Genomic DNA, 13859 nt, shown 5'->3' with positions numbered 1-13859 from the left:
GACCCTCATCACGAGCATTCTTTTCTTGTCTTTCTTTAGTATTTTTGACTACTGAAGTAGTTGAATCGGTTCATGATTTGGTGGCGATTGCTTCACTCTTATGAGGAAAAAATTTTTTTTTGATTTTTTACCGTTGCTATCCAGCCCCAGTGGCCTAATGGATAAGGCACTGGCCTCCTAAGCCAGGGATTGTGGGTTCGAGTCCCATCTGGGGTGCTTGTGGATTTCCCTTTCCAACAGCATCTCATGGAATGTTGATGGTGCAGGTGAAAACTGTTCTGCTGGACGATTGTCTTGTTTTCTCGTGACTTAGTTCTTGCAAACCTCTGTCATTTAGAGCGATCCTTTCTATGTACTGAGAGAAATGTTAAAACGCAACTGTATAGACTTTGTGTGGCGGAAAAGCCTAGCATCTTAATTGTTTTCATCTTCACTAATGCCCCGAATACCACAGAGTATATTTTCTAAGATATGGATATGCTTTCAACCACACAATGTTTGCAAATCTCAAAATATAAAAGAATAAGTGAAAAAAGTGAACCATTTTTGGAACATTTTTGACAATGGTTTTCCATATCATGTTCTTTGTTAAAAAACAAAATGATTAATCTTTCAATTTTCACCCTGGCCACTGGAGCTATTTTGGACTCGTACATCCTGTCGTTCTCGAGCAGTTTCACCTTAATGTCAGAGGTAGGGTTACAAAGACTGACAACACCTCTGTACGCAGCTGTTAATACAGGATCTAGGAATCACAAAAGGTGATGTCACAGATGACCCTTTTGCCCCTGAATTCAGAAGAATTTTGGCAAACCCTCATTAGATGCTTCAATGCAAACTATAGCGTCAACGTGTGTTCATTGCAGCAAATGTACGAGCACATTTCCTGAAAAAATCCCAGGATGTTTGAGTCTAAAAAGACCCAGCGCACAAATTTCTCATTTTTAAGAAAGATTGCGATATGGTAGAATACATATTGTCAAACATTATTATAACCCCCCGCCCAAACCTGTTGTAAGCAATAGTTAATTTCCTGAAGAACAATCCCCTTTCAAATGTCTCTTTTTTTTGGAGAATTTATCCTTTCCATCCGTACCCGCATGGCTCCAGTGGCGCAATCGGTCAGCGCGCGGTACTTATAAAGCAGTAACTGTTGAGCAATGCCGAGGTTGTGAGTTCGACCCTCACCTGGAGCATTCTTTTCTTGTCTTTGTTTAGTATGTTTGACTACTGAAGTACTTGAATCAGTTCATGATTTGGTGGCGATTGCTTCACTCTTATGAGGAAAAAATTTTTTTTTGATTTTTTACCTTTGCTATCCAGCCCAAGTGGCCTAATGGATAAGGCACTGGCCTCCTAAGCTAGGAATTGTGGATTCGAGTCCCATCTGGGGTGCTTGTGGATTTCCCTTTCCAACAGCATCTCATGGAATGTTGATGGTGCAGGTGAAAACTGTTCTACTGGACGATTGTCTTGTTTTCTCGTGACTTAGTTCTTGCAAACCTCTGTCATTTAGAGCGATCCTTTCTATGTACTGAGAGAAATGTTAAAACGCAACTGTATAGACTTTGTGTGGCGGAAAAGCCTAGCATCTTAATTGTTTTCATCTTCACTAATGCCACGAATACCACAGAGTATATTTTCTAAGATATGGATATGCTTTCAACCACACAATGTTTGCAAATCTCAAAATATAAAAGAATAAGTGAAAAAAGTGAACCATTTTTGGAACATTTTTGACAATGGTTTTCCATATCATGTTCTTTGTTAAAAAACAAAATGATTAATCTTTCAATTTTCACCCTGGCCACTGGAGCTATTTTGGACTCGTACATCCTGTCGTTCTCGAGCAGTTTCACCTTAATGTCAGTGGTAGGGTTAAAAAGACTGACAACACCTCTGTACGCAGCTGTTAATACAGGATCTAGGAATCACAAAAGGTGATGTCACAGATGACCCTTTTGCCCCTGAATTCAGAAGAATTTTGGCAAACCCTCATTAGATGCTTCAATGCAAACTATAGCGTCAACGTGTGTTCATTGCAGCAAATGTACGAGCGCATTTCCTGAAAAAATCCCAGGATGTTTGAGTCTAAAAAGACCCAGCGCACAAATTTCTCATTTTTAAGAAAGATTGCGATATGGTAGAATACATATTGTCAAACATTATTATAACCCCCCGCCCAAACCTGTTGTAAGCAATCGTTAATTTCCTGAATAACAATCCCCTTTCAAATGTCTCTTTTTTTTGGAGAATTTATCCTTTCCATCCAGACTCGCATGGCTCCAGTGGCGCAATCGGTCAGCGCGCAGTACTTATAAAGCAGTAACTGTTGAGCAATGCCGAGGTTGTGAGTTTGACCCTCATCACGAGCATTCTTTTCTTGTCTTTCTTTAGTATTTTTGACTACTGAAGTAGTTGAATCGGTTCATGATTTGGTGGCGATTGCTTCACTCTTATGAGGAAAAAATTTTTTTTTGATTTTTTACCGTTGCTATCCAGCCCCAGTGGCCTAATGGATAAGGCACTGGCCTCCTAAGCCAGGGATTGTGGGTTCGAGTCCCATCTGGGGTGCTTGTGTATTTCCCTTTCCAACAGCATCTCATGGAATGTTGATGGTGCAGGTGAAAACTGTTCTGCTGGACGATTGTCTTGTTTTCTCGTGACTTAGTTCTTGCAAACCTCTGTCATTTAGAGCGATCCTTTCTATGTACTGAGAGAAATGTTAAAACGCAACTGTATAGACTTTGTGTGGCGGAAAAGCCTAGCATCTTAATTGTTTTCATCTTCACTAATGCCCCGAATACCACAGAGTATATTTTCTAAGATATGGATATGCTTTCAACCACACAATGTTTGCAAATCTCAAAATATAAAAGAATAAGTGAAAAAAGTGAACCATTTTTGGAACATTTTTGACAATGGTTTTCCATATCATGTTCTTTGTTAAAAAACAAAATGATTAATCTTTCAATTTTCACCCTGGCCACTGGAGCTAATTTGGACTCGTACATCCTGTCGTTCTCGAGCAGTTTCACCTTAATGTCAGAGGTAGGGTTACAAAGACTGACAACACCTCTGTACGCAGCTGTTAATACAGGATCTAGGAATCACAAAAGGTGATGTCACAGATGACCCTTTTGCCCCTGAATTCAGAAGAATTTTGGCAAACCCTCATTAGATGCTTCAATGCAAACTATAGCGTCAACGTGTGTTCATTGCAGCAAATGTACGAGCACATTTCCTGAAAAAATCCCAGGATGTTTGAGTCTAAAAAGACCCAGCGCACAAATTTCTCATTTTTAAGAAAGATTGCGATATGGTAGAATACATATTGTCAAACATTATTATAACCCCCCGCCCAAACCTGTTGTAAGCAATAGTTAATTTCCTGAAGAACAATCCCCTTTCAAATGTCTCTTTTTTTTGGAGAATTTATCCTTTCCATCCGTACCCGCATGGCTCCAGTGGCGCAATCGGTCAGCGCGCGGTACTTATAAAGCAGTAACTGTTGAGCAATGCCGAGGTTGTGAGTTCGACCCTCACCTGGAGCATTCTTTTCTTGTCTTTCTTTAGTATTTTTGACTACTGAAGTAGTTGAATCGGTTCATGATTTGGTGGCGATTGCTTCACTCTTATGAGGAAAAAAAATTTTTTTGATTTTTTACCTTTGCTAACCAGCCCCAGTGGCCTAATGGATAAGGCACTGGCCTCCGAAGCCAGGGATTGTGGGTTCGAGTCCCATCTGGGGTGCTTGTGGATTTCCCTTTCCAACAGCATCTCATGGAATGTTGATGGTGCAGGTGAAAACTGTTCTACTGGACGATTGTCTTTTTTTCTCGTGACTTAGTTCTTGCAAACCTCTGCCATTTAGAGCGATCCTTTCTATTTACTGAGAGAAGTGTTAACACGCAACAGTATCGAATTTTGTGTGGCGGAAAAGCCTAGCATCTTAATTGTTTTCATCTTCACTAATGCCCCGAATACCACAGAGTATATTTTCTAAGATATGGATATGCTTTCAACCACACAATGTTTGCAAATCTCAAAATATAAAAGAATAAGTGAAAAAAGTGAACCATTTTTGGAACATTTTTGACAATGGTTTTCCATATCATGTTCTTTATTAAAAGACAAAATGAGTAATCTTTCAATTTTCACCCTGGCCACTGGAGCTATTTTGGACTCGTACATCCTGTCGTTCTCGAGCAGTTTCACCTTAATGCCAGAGGTAGGGTTACAAAGACTGACAACAACTCTGTACGCAGCTGTTAATACAGGATCTAGGAATCACAAAAGGTGATGTCACAGATGACCCTTTTGCCCCTGAATTCAGAAGAATTTTGGCAAACCCTCATTAGATGCTTCAATGCAAACTATAGCGTCAACGTGTGTTCATTGCAGCAAATGTACGAGCGCATTTCCTGAAAAAATCCCAGGATGTTTGAGTCTAAAAAGACCCAGCGCACAAATTTCTCATTTTTAAGAAAGATTGCGATATGGTAGAATACATATTGTCAAACATTATTATAACCCCCCCGCCCAAACCTGTTGTAAGCAATATTTAATTTCCTGAAGAACAATCCCCTTTCAAATGTCTCTTTTTTTTGGAGAATTTATCCTTTCCATCCATACCTGCATGGCTCCAGTGGCGCAATCGGTCAGCGCGCGGTACTTATAAAGCAGTAACTGTTGAGCAATGCCGAGGTTGTGAGTTCGACCCTCACCTGGAACATTATTTTCTTGTCTTTATTTAGTATTTTTGACTACTGAATTAGTTGAATCGGTTCATGATTTGGTGGCGATTGCTTCACTCTTATGAGGAAAAAAAATTTTTTTGATTTTTTACCTTTGCTATCCAGCCCCAGTGGCCTAATGGATAAGGCACTGGCCTCCTAAGCCAGGGATTGTGGGTTCGCGTCCCATCTGGGGTGCTTGTGGATTTCCCTTTCCAACAGCATCTCATGGAATGTTGATGGTGCAGGTGAAAACTGTTCTACTGGACGATTGTCTTGTTTTCTCGTGACTTAGTTCTTGCAAACCTCTGCCATTTAGAGCGATCCTTTCTATGTACTGAGAGAAGTGTTAACACGCAACAGTATCGACTTTGTGTGGCGGAAAAGCCTAGCATCTTAATTGTTTTCATCTTCACTAATGCCCCGAATACCACAGAGTATATTTTCTAAGATATGGATATGCTTTCAACCACACAATGTTTGCAAATCTCAAAATATAAAAGAATAAGTGAAAAAAGTGAACCATTTTTGGAACATTTTTGACAATGGTTTTCCATATCATGTTCTTTATTAAAAAACAAAATGAGTAATCTTTCAATTTTCACCCTGGCCACTGGAGCTATTTTGGACTCGTACATCCTGTCGTTCTCGAGCAGTTTCACCTTAATGTCAGAGGTAGGGTTACAAAGACTGACAACACCTCTGTACGCAGCTGTTAATACAGGATCTAGGAATCACAAAAGGTGATGTCACAGATGACCCTTTTGCCCCTGAATTCAGAAGAATTTTGGCAAACCCTCATTAGATGCTTCAATGCAAACTATAGCGTCAACGTGTGTTCATTGCAGCAAATGTACGAGCGCATTTCCTGAAAAAATCCCAAGATGTTTGAGTCTAAAAGGACCCAGCGCACCAATTTCTCATTTTTAAGAAAGATTGCGATATGGTAGAATACATATTGTCAAACATTATTATAACCCCCCGCCCAAACCTGTTGTAAGCAATAGTTAATTTCCTGAAGAACAATCCCCTTTCAAATGTCTCTTTTTTTTGGAGAATTTATCCTTTCCATCCGTACCCGCATGGCTCCAGTGGCGCAATCGGTCAGCGCGCGGTACTTATAAAGCAGTAACTGTTGAGCAATGCTGAGGTTGTGAGTTCGACCCTCACCTGGAGCATTCTTTTCTTGTCTTTCTTTAGTATTTTTGACTACTGAAGTAGTTGAATCGGTTCATGATTTGGTGGCGATTGCTTCACTCTTATGAGGAAAAAAATTTTTTTTGATTTTTTACCTTTGCTAACCAGCCCCAGTGGTCTAATGTATAAGGCACTGGCCTCCTAAGCCAGGGATTGTGGGTTCGAGCCCCATCTGGGGTGCTTGTGGATTTCCCTTTCCAACAGCATCTCATGGAATGTTGATGGTGCAGGTGAAAACTGTTCTACTGGACGATTGTCTTTTTTTCTCGTGACTTAGTTCTTGCAAACCTCTGCCATTTAGAGCGATCCTTTCTATGTACTGAGAGAAGTGTTAACACGCAACAGTATCGACTTTGTGTGGCGGAAAAGCCTAGCATCTTAATTGTTTTCATCTTCACTAATGCCCCGAATACCACAGAGTATATTTTCTAAGATATGGATATGCTTTCAACCACACAATGTTTGCAAATCTCAAAATATAAAAGAATAAGTGAAAAAAGTGAACCATTTTTGGAACATTTTTGACAATGGTTTTCCATATCATGTTCTTTATTAAAAGACAAAATGAGTAATCTTTCAATTTTCACCCTGGCCACTGGAGCTATTTTGGACTCGTACATCCTGTCGTTCTCGAGCAGTTTCACCTTAATGTCAGAGGTAGGGTTAAAAAGACTGACAACACCTCTGTACGCAGCTGTTAATACAGGATCTAGGAATCACAAAAGGTGATGTCACAGATGACCCTTTTGCCCCTGAATTCAGAAGAATTTTGGCAAACCCTCATTAGATGCTTCAATGCAAACTATAGCGTCAACGTGTGTTCATTGCAGCAAATGTACGAGCGCATTTCCTGAAAAAATCCCAGGATGTTTGAGTCTAAAAAGACCCAGCGCACAAATTTCTCATTTTTAAGAAAGATTGCGATATTATAGAAAACATATTGTCAAACATTATTATAACCCCCCGCCCAAACCTGTTGTAAGCAATAGTTAATTTCCTGAAGAACAATCCCCTTTCAAATGTCTCTTTTTTTTGGAGAATTTATCCTTTCCATCTGTACCCGCATGGCTCCAGTGGCGCAATCGGTCAGCGCGCGGTACTTATAAAGCAGTAACTGTTGAGCAATGCCGAGGTTGTGAGTTAGACCCTCACCTGGAGCATTCTTTTCTTGTCTTTCTTTAGTATTTTTGACTACTGAAGTAGTTGAATCGGTTCATGATTTGGTGGCGATTGCTTCACTCTTATGAGGAAAAAAATTTTTTTTGATTTTTTACCTTTGCTAACCAGCCCCAGTGGTCTAATGTATAAGGCACTGGCCTCCTAAGCCAGGGATTGTGGGTTCGAGCCCCATCTGGGGTGCTTGTGGATTTCCCTTTCCAACAGCATCTCATGGAATGTTGATGGTGCAGGTGAAAACTGTTCTACTGGACGATTGTCTTTTTTTCTCGTGACTTAGTTCTTGCAAACCTCTGCCATTTAGAGCGATCCTTTCTATGTACTGAGAGAAGTGTTAACACGCAACAGTATCGACTTTGTGTGGCGGAAAAGCCTAGCATCTTAATTGTTTTCATCTTCACTAATGCCCCGAATACCACAGAGTATATTTTCTAAGATATGGATATGCTTTCAACCACACAATGTTTGCAAATCTCAAAATATAAAAGAATAAGTGAAAAAAGTGAACCATTTTTGGAACATTTTTGACAATGGTTTTCCATATCATGTTCTTTATTAAAAGACAAAATGAGTAATCTTTCAATTTTCACCCTGGCCACTGGAGCTATTTTGGACTCGTACATCCTGTCGTTCTCGAGCAGTTTCACCTTAATGTCAGAGGTAGGGTTAAAAAGACTGACAACACCTCTGTACGCAGCTGTTAATACAGGATCTAGGAATCACAAAAGGTGATGTCACAGATGACCCTTTTGCCCCTGAATTCAGAAGAATTTTGGCAAACCCTCATTAGATGCTTCAATGCAAACTATAGCGTCAACGTGTGTTCATTGCAGCAAATGTACGAGCGCATTTCCTGAAAAAATCCCAGGATGTTTGAGTCTAAAAAGACCCAGCGCACAAATTTCTCATTTTTAAGAAAGATTGCGATATTATAGAAAACATATTGTCAAACATTATTATAACCCCCCGCCCAAACCTGTTGTAAGCAATAGTTAATTTCCTGAAGAACAATCCCCTTTCAAATGTCTCTTTTTTTTGGAGAATTTATCCTTTCCATCCGTACCCGCATGGCTCCAGTGGCGCAATCGGTCAGCGCGCGGTACTTATAAAGCAGTAACTGTTGAGCAATGCCGAGGTTGTGAGTTAGACCCTCACCTGGAGCATTCTTTTCTTGTCTTTCTTTAGTATTTTTGACTACTGAAGTAGTTGAATCGGTTCATGATTTGGTGGCGATTGCTTCACTCTTATGAGGAAAAAAATTTTTTTTGATTTTTTACCTTTGCTAACCAGCCCCAGTGGCCTAATGGATAAGGCACTGGCCTCCTAAGCCAGGGATTGTGGGTTCGAGTCCAATCTGGGGTGCTTGTGGATTTCCCTTTCCAACAGCATCTCATGGAATGCTGATGGTGCAGGTGAAAACTGTTCTACTGGACGATTGTCTTGTTTTCTCGTGACATAGTTCTTGCAAACCTCTGCCATTTAGAGCGATCCTTTCTATGTACTGAGAGAAGTGTTAACACGCAACAGTATCGACTTTGTGTGGCGGAAAAGCCTAGCATCTTAATTGTTTTCATCTTCACTAATGCCCCGAATACCACAGAGTATATTTTCTAAGATATGGATATGCTTTCAACCACACAATGTTTGCAAATCTCAAAATATTAAAGAATAAGTGAAAAAAGTGAACCATTTTTGGAACATTTTTGACAATGGTTTTCCATATCATGTTCTTTATTAAAAAACAAAATGAGTAATCTTTCAATTTTCACCCTGGCCACTGGAGCTATTTTGGACTCGTACATCCTGTCGTTCTCGAGCAGTTTCACCTTAATGTCAGAGGTAGGGTTACAAAGACTGACAACACCTCTGTACGCAGCTGTTAATACAGGATCTAGGAATCACAAAAGGTGATGTCACAGATGACCCTTTTGCCCCTGAATTCAGAAGAATTTTGGCAAACCCTCATTAGATGCTTCAATGCAAACTATAGCGTCAACGTGTGTTCATTGCAGCAAATGTACGAGCGCATTTCCTGAAAAAATCCCAGGATGTTTGAGTCTAAAAAGACCCAGCGCACCAATTTCTCATTTTTAAGAAAGATTGCGATATGGTAGAATACATATTGTCAAACATTATTATAACCCCCCGCCCAAACCTGTTGTAAGCAATAGTTAATTTCCTGAAGAACAAACCCTTTCAAATGTCTCTTTTTTTTGGAGAATTTATCCTTTCCATCCGTACCCGCATGGCTCCAGTGGCGCAATCGGTCAGCGCACTGTACTTATAAAGCAGTATCTGTTGAGCAATGCCGAGGTTGTGAGTTCGACCCTCACCTGGAACATTATTTTCTTGTCTTTATTTAGTATTTTTGACTACTGAATTAGTTGAATCGGTTCATGATTTGGTGGCGATTGCTTCACTCTTATGAGGAAAAAAAATTTTTTTGATTTTTTACCTTTGCTATCCAGCCCCAGTGGCCTAATGGATAAGGCACTGGCCTCCTAAGCCAGGGATTGTGGGTTCGCGTCCCATCTGGGGTGCTTGTGGATTTCCCTTTCCAACAGCATCTCATGGAATGTTGATGGTGCAGGTGAAAACTGTTCTACTGGACGATTGTCTTGTTTTCTCGTGACTTAGTTCTTGCAAACCTCTGCCATTTAGAGCGATCCTTTCTATGTACTGAGAGAAGTGTTAACACGCAACAGTATCGACTTTGTGTGGCGGAAAAGCCTAGCATCTTAATTGTTTTCATCTTCACTAATGCCCCGAATACCACAGAGTATATTTTCTAAGATATGGATATGCTTTCAACCACACAATGTTTGCAAATCTCAAAATATAAAAGAATAAGTGAAAAAAGTGAACCATTTTTGGAACATTTTTGACAATGGTTTTCCATATCATGTTCTTTATTAAAAAACAAAATGAGTAATCTTTCAATTTTCACCCTGGCCACTGGAGCTATTTTGGACTCGTACATCCTGTCGTTCTCGAGCAGTTTCACCTTAATGTCAGAGGTAGGGTTACAAAGACTGACAACACCTCTGTACGCAGCTGTTAATACAGGATCTAGGAATCACAAAAGGTGATGTCACAGATGACCCTTTTGCCCCTGAATTCAGAAGAATTTTGGCAAACCCTCATTAGATGCTTCAATGCAAACTATAGCGTCAACGTGTGTTCATTGCAGCAAATGTACGAGCGCATTTCCTGAAAAAATCCCAAGATGTTTGAGTCTAAAAGGACCCAGCGCACCAATTTCTCATTTTTAAGAAAGATTGCGATATGGTAGAATACATATTGTCAAACATTATTATAACCCCCCGCCCAAACCTGTTGTAAGCAATAGTTAATTTCCTGAAGAACAATCCCCTTTCAAATGTCTCTTTTTTTTGGAGAATTTATCCTTTCCATCCGTACCCGCATGGCTCCAGTGGCGCAATCGGTCAGTGCGCGGTACTTATAAAGCAGTAACTGTTGAGCAATGCTGAGGTTGTGAGTTCGACCCTCACCTGGAGCATTCTTTTCTTGTCTTTCTTTAGTATTTTTGACTACTGAAGTAGTTGAATCGGTTCATGATTTGGTGGCGATTGCTTCACTCTTATGAGGAAAAAAATTTTTTTTGATTTTTTACCTTTGCTAACCAGCCCCAGTGGTCTAATGTATAAGGCACTGGCCTCCTAAGCCAGGGATTGTGGGTTCGAGCCCCATCTGGGGTGCTTGTGGATTTCCCTTTCCAACAGCATCTCATGGAATGTTGATGGTGCAGGTGAAAACTGTTCTACTGGACGATTGTCTTTTTTTCTCGTGACTTAGTTCTTGCAAACCTCTGCCATTTAGAGCGATCCTTTCTATGTACTGAGAGAAGTGTTAACACGCAACAGTATCGACTTTGTGTGGCGGAAAAGCCTAGCATCTTAATTGTTTTCATCTTCACTAATGCCCCGAATACCACAGAGTATATTTTCTAAGATATGGATATGCTTTCAACCACACAATGTTTGCAAATCTCAAAATATAAAAGAATAAGTGAAAAAAGTGAACCATTTTTGGAACATTTTTGACAATGGTTTTCCATATCATGTTCTTTATTAAAAGACAAAATGAGTAATCTTTCAATTTTCACCCTGGCCACTGGAGCTATTTTGGACTCGTACATCCTGTCGTTCTCGAGCAGTTTCACCTTAATGTCAGAGGTAGGGTTAAAAAGACTGACAACACCTCTGTACGCAGCTGTTAATACAGGATCTAGGAATCACAAAAGGTGATGTCACAGATGACCCTTTTGCCCCTGAATTCAGAAGAATTTTGGCAAACCCTCATTAGATGCTTCAATGCAAACTATAGCGTCAACGTGTGTTCATTGCAGCAAATGTACGAGCGCATTTCCTGAAAAAATCCCAGGATGTTTGAGTCTAAAAAGACCCAGCGCACAAATTTCTCATTTTTAAGAAAGATTGCGATATTATAGAAAACATATTGTCAAACATTATTATAACCCCCCGCCCAAACCTGTTGTAAGCAATAGTTAATTTCCTGAAGAACAATCCCCTTTCAAATGTCTCTTTTTTTTGGAGAATTTATCCTTTCCATCTGTACCCGCATGGCTCCAGTGGCGCAATCGGTCAGCGCGCGGTACTTATAAAGCAGTAACTGTTGAGCAATGCCGAGGTTGTGAGTTAGACCCTCACCTGGAGCATTCTTTTCTTGTCTTTCTTTAGTATTTTTGACTACTGAAGTAGTTGAATCGGTTCATGATTTGGTGGCGATTGCTTCACTCTTATGAGGAAAAAAATTTTTTTTGATTTTTTACCTTTGCTAACCAGCCCCAGTGGCCTAATGGATAAGGCACTGGCCTCCTAAGCCAGGGATTGTGGGTTCGAGTCCAATCTGGGGTGCTTGTGGATTTCCCTTTCCAACAGCATCTCATGGAATGCTGATGGTGCAGGTGAAAACTGTTCTACTGGACGATTGTCTTGTTTTCTCGTGACATAGTTCTTGCAAACCTCTGCCATTTAGAGCGATCCTTTCTATGTACTGAGAGAAGTGTTAACACGCAACAGTATCGACTTTGTGTGGCGGAAAAGCCTAGCATCTTAATTGTTTTCATCTTCACTAATGCCCCGAATACCACAGAGTATATTTTCTAAGATATGGATATGCTTTCAACCACACAATGTTTGCAAATCTCAAAATATAAAAGAATAAGTGAAAAAAGTGAACCATTTTTGGAACATTTTTGACAATGGTTTTCCATATCATGTTCTTTATTAAAAAACAAAATGAGTAATCTTTCAATTTTCACCCTGGCCACTGGAGCTATTTTGGACTCGTACATCCTGTCGTTCTCGAGCAGTTTCACCTTAATGTCAGAGGTAGGGTTACAAAGACTGACAACACCTCTGTACGCAGCTGTTAATACAGGATCTAGGAATCACAAAAGGTGATGTCACAGATGACCCTTTTGCCCCTGAATTCAGAAGAATTTTGGCAAACCCTCATTAGATGCTTCAATGCAAACTATAGCGTCAACGTGTGTTCATTGCAGCAAATGTACGAGCGCATTTCCTGAAAAAATCCCAGGATGTTTGAGTCTAAAAAGACCCAGCGCACCAATTTCTCATTTTTAAGAAAGATTGCGATATGGTAGAATACATATTGTCAAACATTATTATAACCCCCCGCCCAAACCTGTTGTAAGCAATAGTTAATTTCCTGAAGAACAAACCCTTTCAAATGTCTCTTTTTTTTGGAGAATTTATCCTTTCCATCCGTACCCGCATGGCTCCAGTGGCGCAATCGGTCAGCGCGCTGTACTTATAAAGCAGTATCTGTTGAGCAATGCCGAGGTTGTGAGTTCGACCCTCACCTCGAGCATTCTTTTCTTGTCTTTCTTTAGTATTTTTGACTACTGAAGTAGTTGAATCGGTTCATGATTTGGTGGCGATTGCTTCACTCTTATGAGGAAAAAAAATTTTTTTGATTTTTTACCGTTGCTATCCAGCCCCAGTGGCCTAATGGATAAGGCACTGGCCGCCTAAGCCAGGGATTGTGGGTTCGAGTCCCATCTGGGGTGCTTGTGGATTTCCCTTTCCAACAGCATCTCATGGAATGTTGATGGTGCAGGTGAAAACTGTTCTACTGGACGATTGTCTTGTTTTCTCGTGACTTAGTTCTTGCAAACCTCTGCCATTTAGAGCAATCCTTTCTATGTAATGAGAGAAGTGTTAACACGCAACAGTATCGACTTTGTGTGGCGTTTGGTGCTTGTGGATTTCCCTTTCCAACAGCATCTCATGGAATGTTGATGGTGCAGGTGAAAACTGTTCTACTGGACGATTGTCTTGTTTTCTCGTGACTTAGTTCTTGCAAACCTCTGCCATTTAGAGCGATCCTTTCTATGTACTGAGAGAAGTGTTAACACGCAACAGTATCGACTTTGTGTGGCGGAAAAGCCTAGCATCTTAATTGTTTTCATCTTCACTAATGCCCCGAATACCACAGAGTATATTTTCTAAGATATGGATATGCTTTCAACCACACAATGTTTGCAAATCTCAAAATATAAAAGAATAAGTGAAAAAAGTGAACCATTTTTGGAACATTTTTGACAATGGTTTTCCATATCATGTTCTTTATTAAAAAACAAAATGAGTAATCTTTCAATTTTCACCCTGGCCACTGGAGCTATTTTGGACTCGTACATCCTGTCGTTCTCGAGCAGTTTCACCTTAATGTCAGAGGTAGGGT

At 40.2% G+C, this 13859-nt stretch overlaps 18 non-coding genes across 18 annotated transcripts; all 18 read left to right on the top strand.

Annotated features, from left to right (window-relative positions):
• Positions 1-143: 143 nt before the first annotated feature.
• TRNAR-CCU (transfer RNA arginine (anticodon CCU)) lies at positions 144-216 on the top strand. Its single transcript has one exon. It is a non-coding gene; the product is annotated as a tRNA-Arg (tRNA).
• An 887-nt stretch (positions 217-1103) lies between these two features.
• On the top strand, positions 1104-1196 carry TRNAI-UAU (transfer RNA isoleucine (anticodon UAU)). The gene is given in 2 exon segments: positions 1104-1141; positions 1161-1196. It is a non-coding gene; the product is annotated as a tRNA-Ile (tRNA).
• Positions 1197-2501: 1305 nt separating this feature from the next.
• On the top strand, positions 2502-2574 carry TRNAR-CCU (transfer RNA arginine (anticodon CCU)). The gene has a single exon. It is a non-coding gene; the product is annotated as a tRNA-Arg (tRNA).
• Positions 2575-3461: 887 nt separating this feature from the next.
• TRNAI-UAU (transfer RNA isoleucine (anticodon UAU)) lies at positions 3462-3554 on the top strand. The gene is given in 2 exon segments: positions 3462-3499; positions 3519-3554. It is a non-coding gene; the product is annotated as a tRNA-Ile (tRNA).
• Positions 3555-3680: 126 nt separating this feature from the next.
• TRNAR-CCG (transfer RNA arginine (anticodon CCG)) lies at positions 3681-3753 on the top strand. The gene has a single exon. It is a non-coding gene; the product is annotated as a tRNA-Arg (tRNA).
• Positions 3754-4642: 889 nt separating this feature from the next.
• Positions 4643-4735, top strand: TRNAI-UAU (transfer RNA isoleucine (anticodon UAU)). Its single transcript is given in 2 exon segments — positions 4643-4680; positions 4700-4735. It is a non-coding gene; the product is annotated as a tRNA-Ile (tRNA).
• Positions 4736-4861: 126 nt separating this feature from the next.
• On the top strand, positions 4862-4934 carry TRNAR-CCU (transfer RNA arginine (anticodon CCU)). Its single transcript has one exon. It is a non-coding gene; the product is annotated as a tRNA-Arg (tRNA).
• An 887-nt stretch (positions 4935-5821) lies between these two features.
• On the top strand, positions 5822-5914 carry TRNAI-UAU (transfer RNA isoleucine (anticodon UAU)). The gene is given in 2 exon segments: positions 5822-5859; positions 5879-5914. It is a non-coding gene; the product is annotated as a tRNA-Ile (tRNA).
• Positions 5915-7000: 1086 nt separating this feature from the next.
• On the top strand, positions 7001-7093 carry TRNAI-UAU (transfer RNA isoleucine (anticodon UAU)). The gene is given in 2 exon segments: positions 7001-7038; positions 7058-7093. It is a non-coding gene; the product is annotated as a tRNA-Ile (tRNA).
• A 1086-nt stretch (positions 7094-8179) lies between these two features.
• Positions 8180-8272, top strand: TRNAI-UAU (transfer RNA isoleucine (anticodon UAU)). The gene is given in 2 exon segments: positions 8180-8217; positions 8237-8272. It is a non-coding gene; the product is annotated as a tRNA-Ile (tRNA).
• A 126-nt stretch (positions 8273-8398) lies between these two features.
• Positions 8399-8471, top strand: TRNAR-CCU (transfer RNA arginine (anticodon CCU)). The gene has a single exon. It is a non-coding gene; the product is annotated as a tRNA-Arg (tRNA).
• An 886-nt stretch (positions 8472-9357) lies between these two features.
• On the top strand, positions 9358-9450 carry TRNAI-UAU (transfer RNA isoleucine (anticodon UAU)). Its single transcript is given in 2 exon segments — positions 9358-9395; positions 9415-9450. It is a non-coding gene; the product is annotated as a tRNA-Ile (tRNA).
• Positions 9451-9576: 126 nt separating this feature from the next.
• Positions 9577-9649, top strand: TRNAR-CCU (transfer RNA arginine (anticodon CCU)). The gene has a single exon. It is a non-coding gene; the product is annotated as a tRNA-Arg (tRNA).
• An 887-nt stretch (positions 9650-10536) lies between these two features.
• Positions 10537-10629, top strand: TRNAI-UAU (transfer RNA isoleucine (anticodon UAU)). The gene is given in 2 exon segments: positions 10537-10574; positions 10594-10629. It is a non-coding gene; the product is annotated as a tRNA-Ile (tRNA).
• A 1086-nt stretch (positions 10630-11715) lies between these two features.
• On the top strand, positions 11716-11808 carry TRNAI-UAU (transfer RNA isoleucine (anticodon UAU)). The gene is given in 2 exon segments: positions 11716-11753; positions 11773-11808. It is a non-coding gene; the product is annotated as a tRNA-Ile (tRNA).
• A 126-nt stretch (positions 11809-11934) lies between these two features.
• TRNAR-CCU (transfer RNA arginine (anticodon CCU)) lies at positions 11935-12007 on the top strand. Its single transcript has one exon. It is a non-coding gene; the product is annotated as a tRNA-Arg (tRNA).
• An 886-nt stretch (positions 12008-12893) lies between these two features.
• Positions 12894-12986, top strand: TRNAI-UAU (transfer RNA isoleucine (anticodon UAU)). The gene is given in 2 exon segments: positions 12894-12931; positions 12951-12986. It is a non-coding gene; the product is annotated as a tRNA-Ile (tRNA).
• Positions 12987-13112: 126 nt separating this feature from the next.
• TRNAR-CCU (transfer RNA arginine (anticodon CCU)) lies at positions 13113-13185 on the top strand. The gene has a single exon. It is a non-coding gene; the product is annotated as a tRNA-Arg (tRNA).
• Positions 13186-13859: the final 674 nt, after the last annotated feature.

This window comes from Dendrobates tinctorius, unplaced genomic scaffold, assembly GCF_039654945.1.
Source record: "Dendrobates tinctorius isolate UK_male_01 unplaced genomic scaffold, ASM3965494v1 ptg000272l, whole genome shotgun sequence".
Lineage (NCBI taxonomy): Eukaryota > Metazoa > Chordata > Amphibia > Anura > Dendrobatidae > Dendrobates > Dendrobates tinctorius.
The sequence above is the reverse complement of the archived record's forward strand: the minus strand, read 5'-3'. Positions and strand labels throughout refer to the sequence as shown.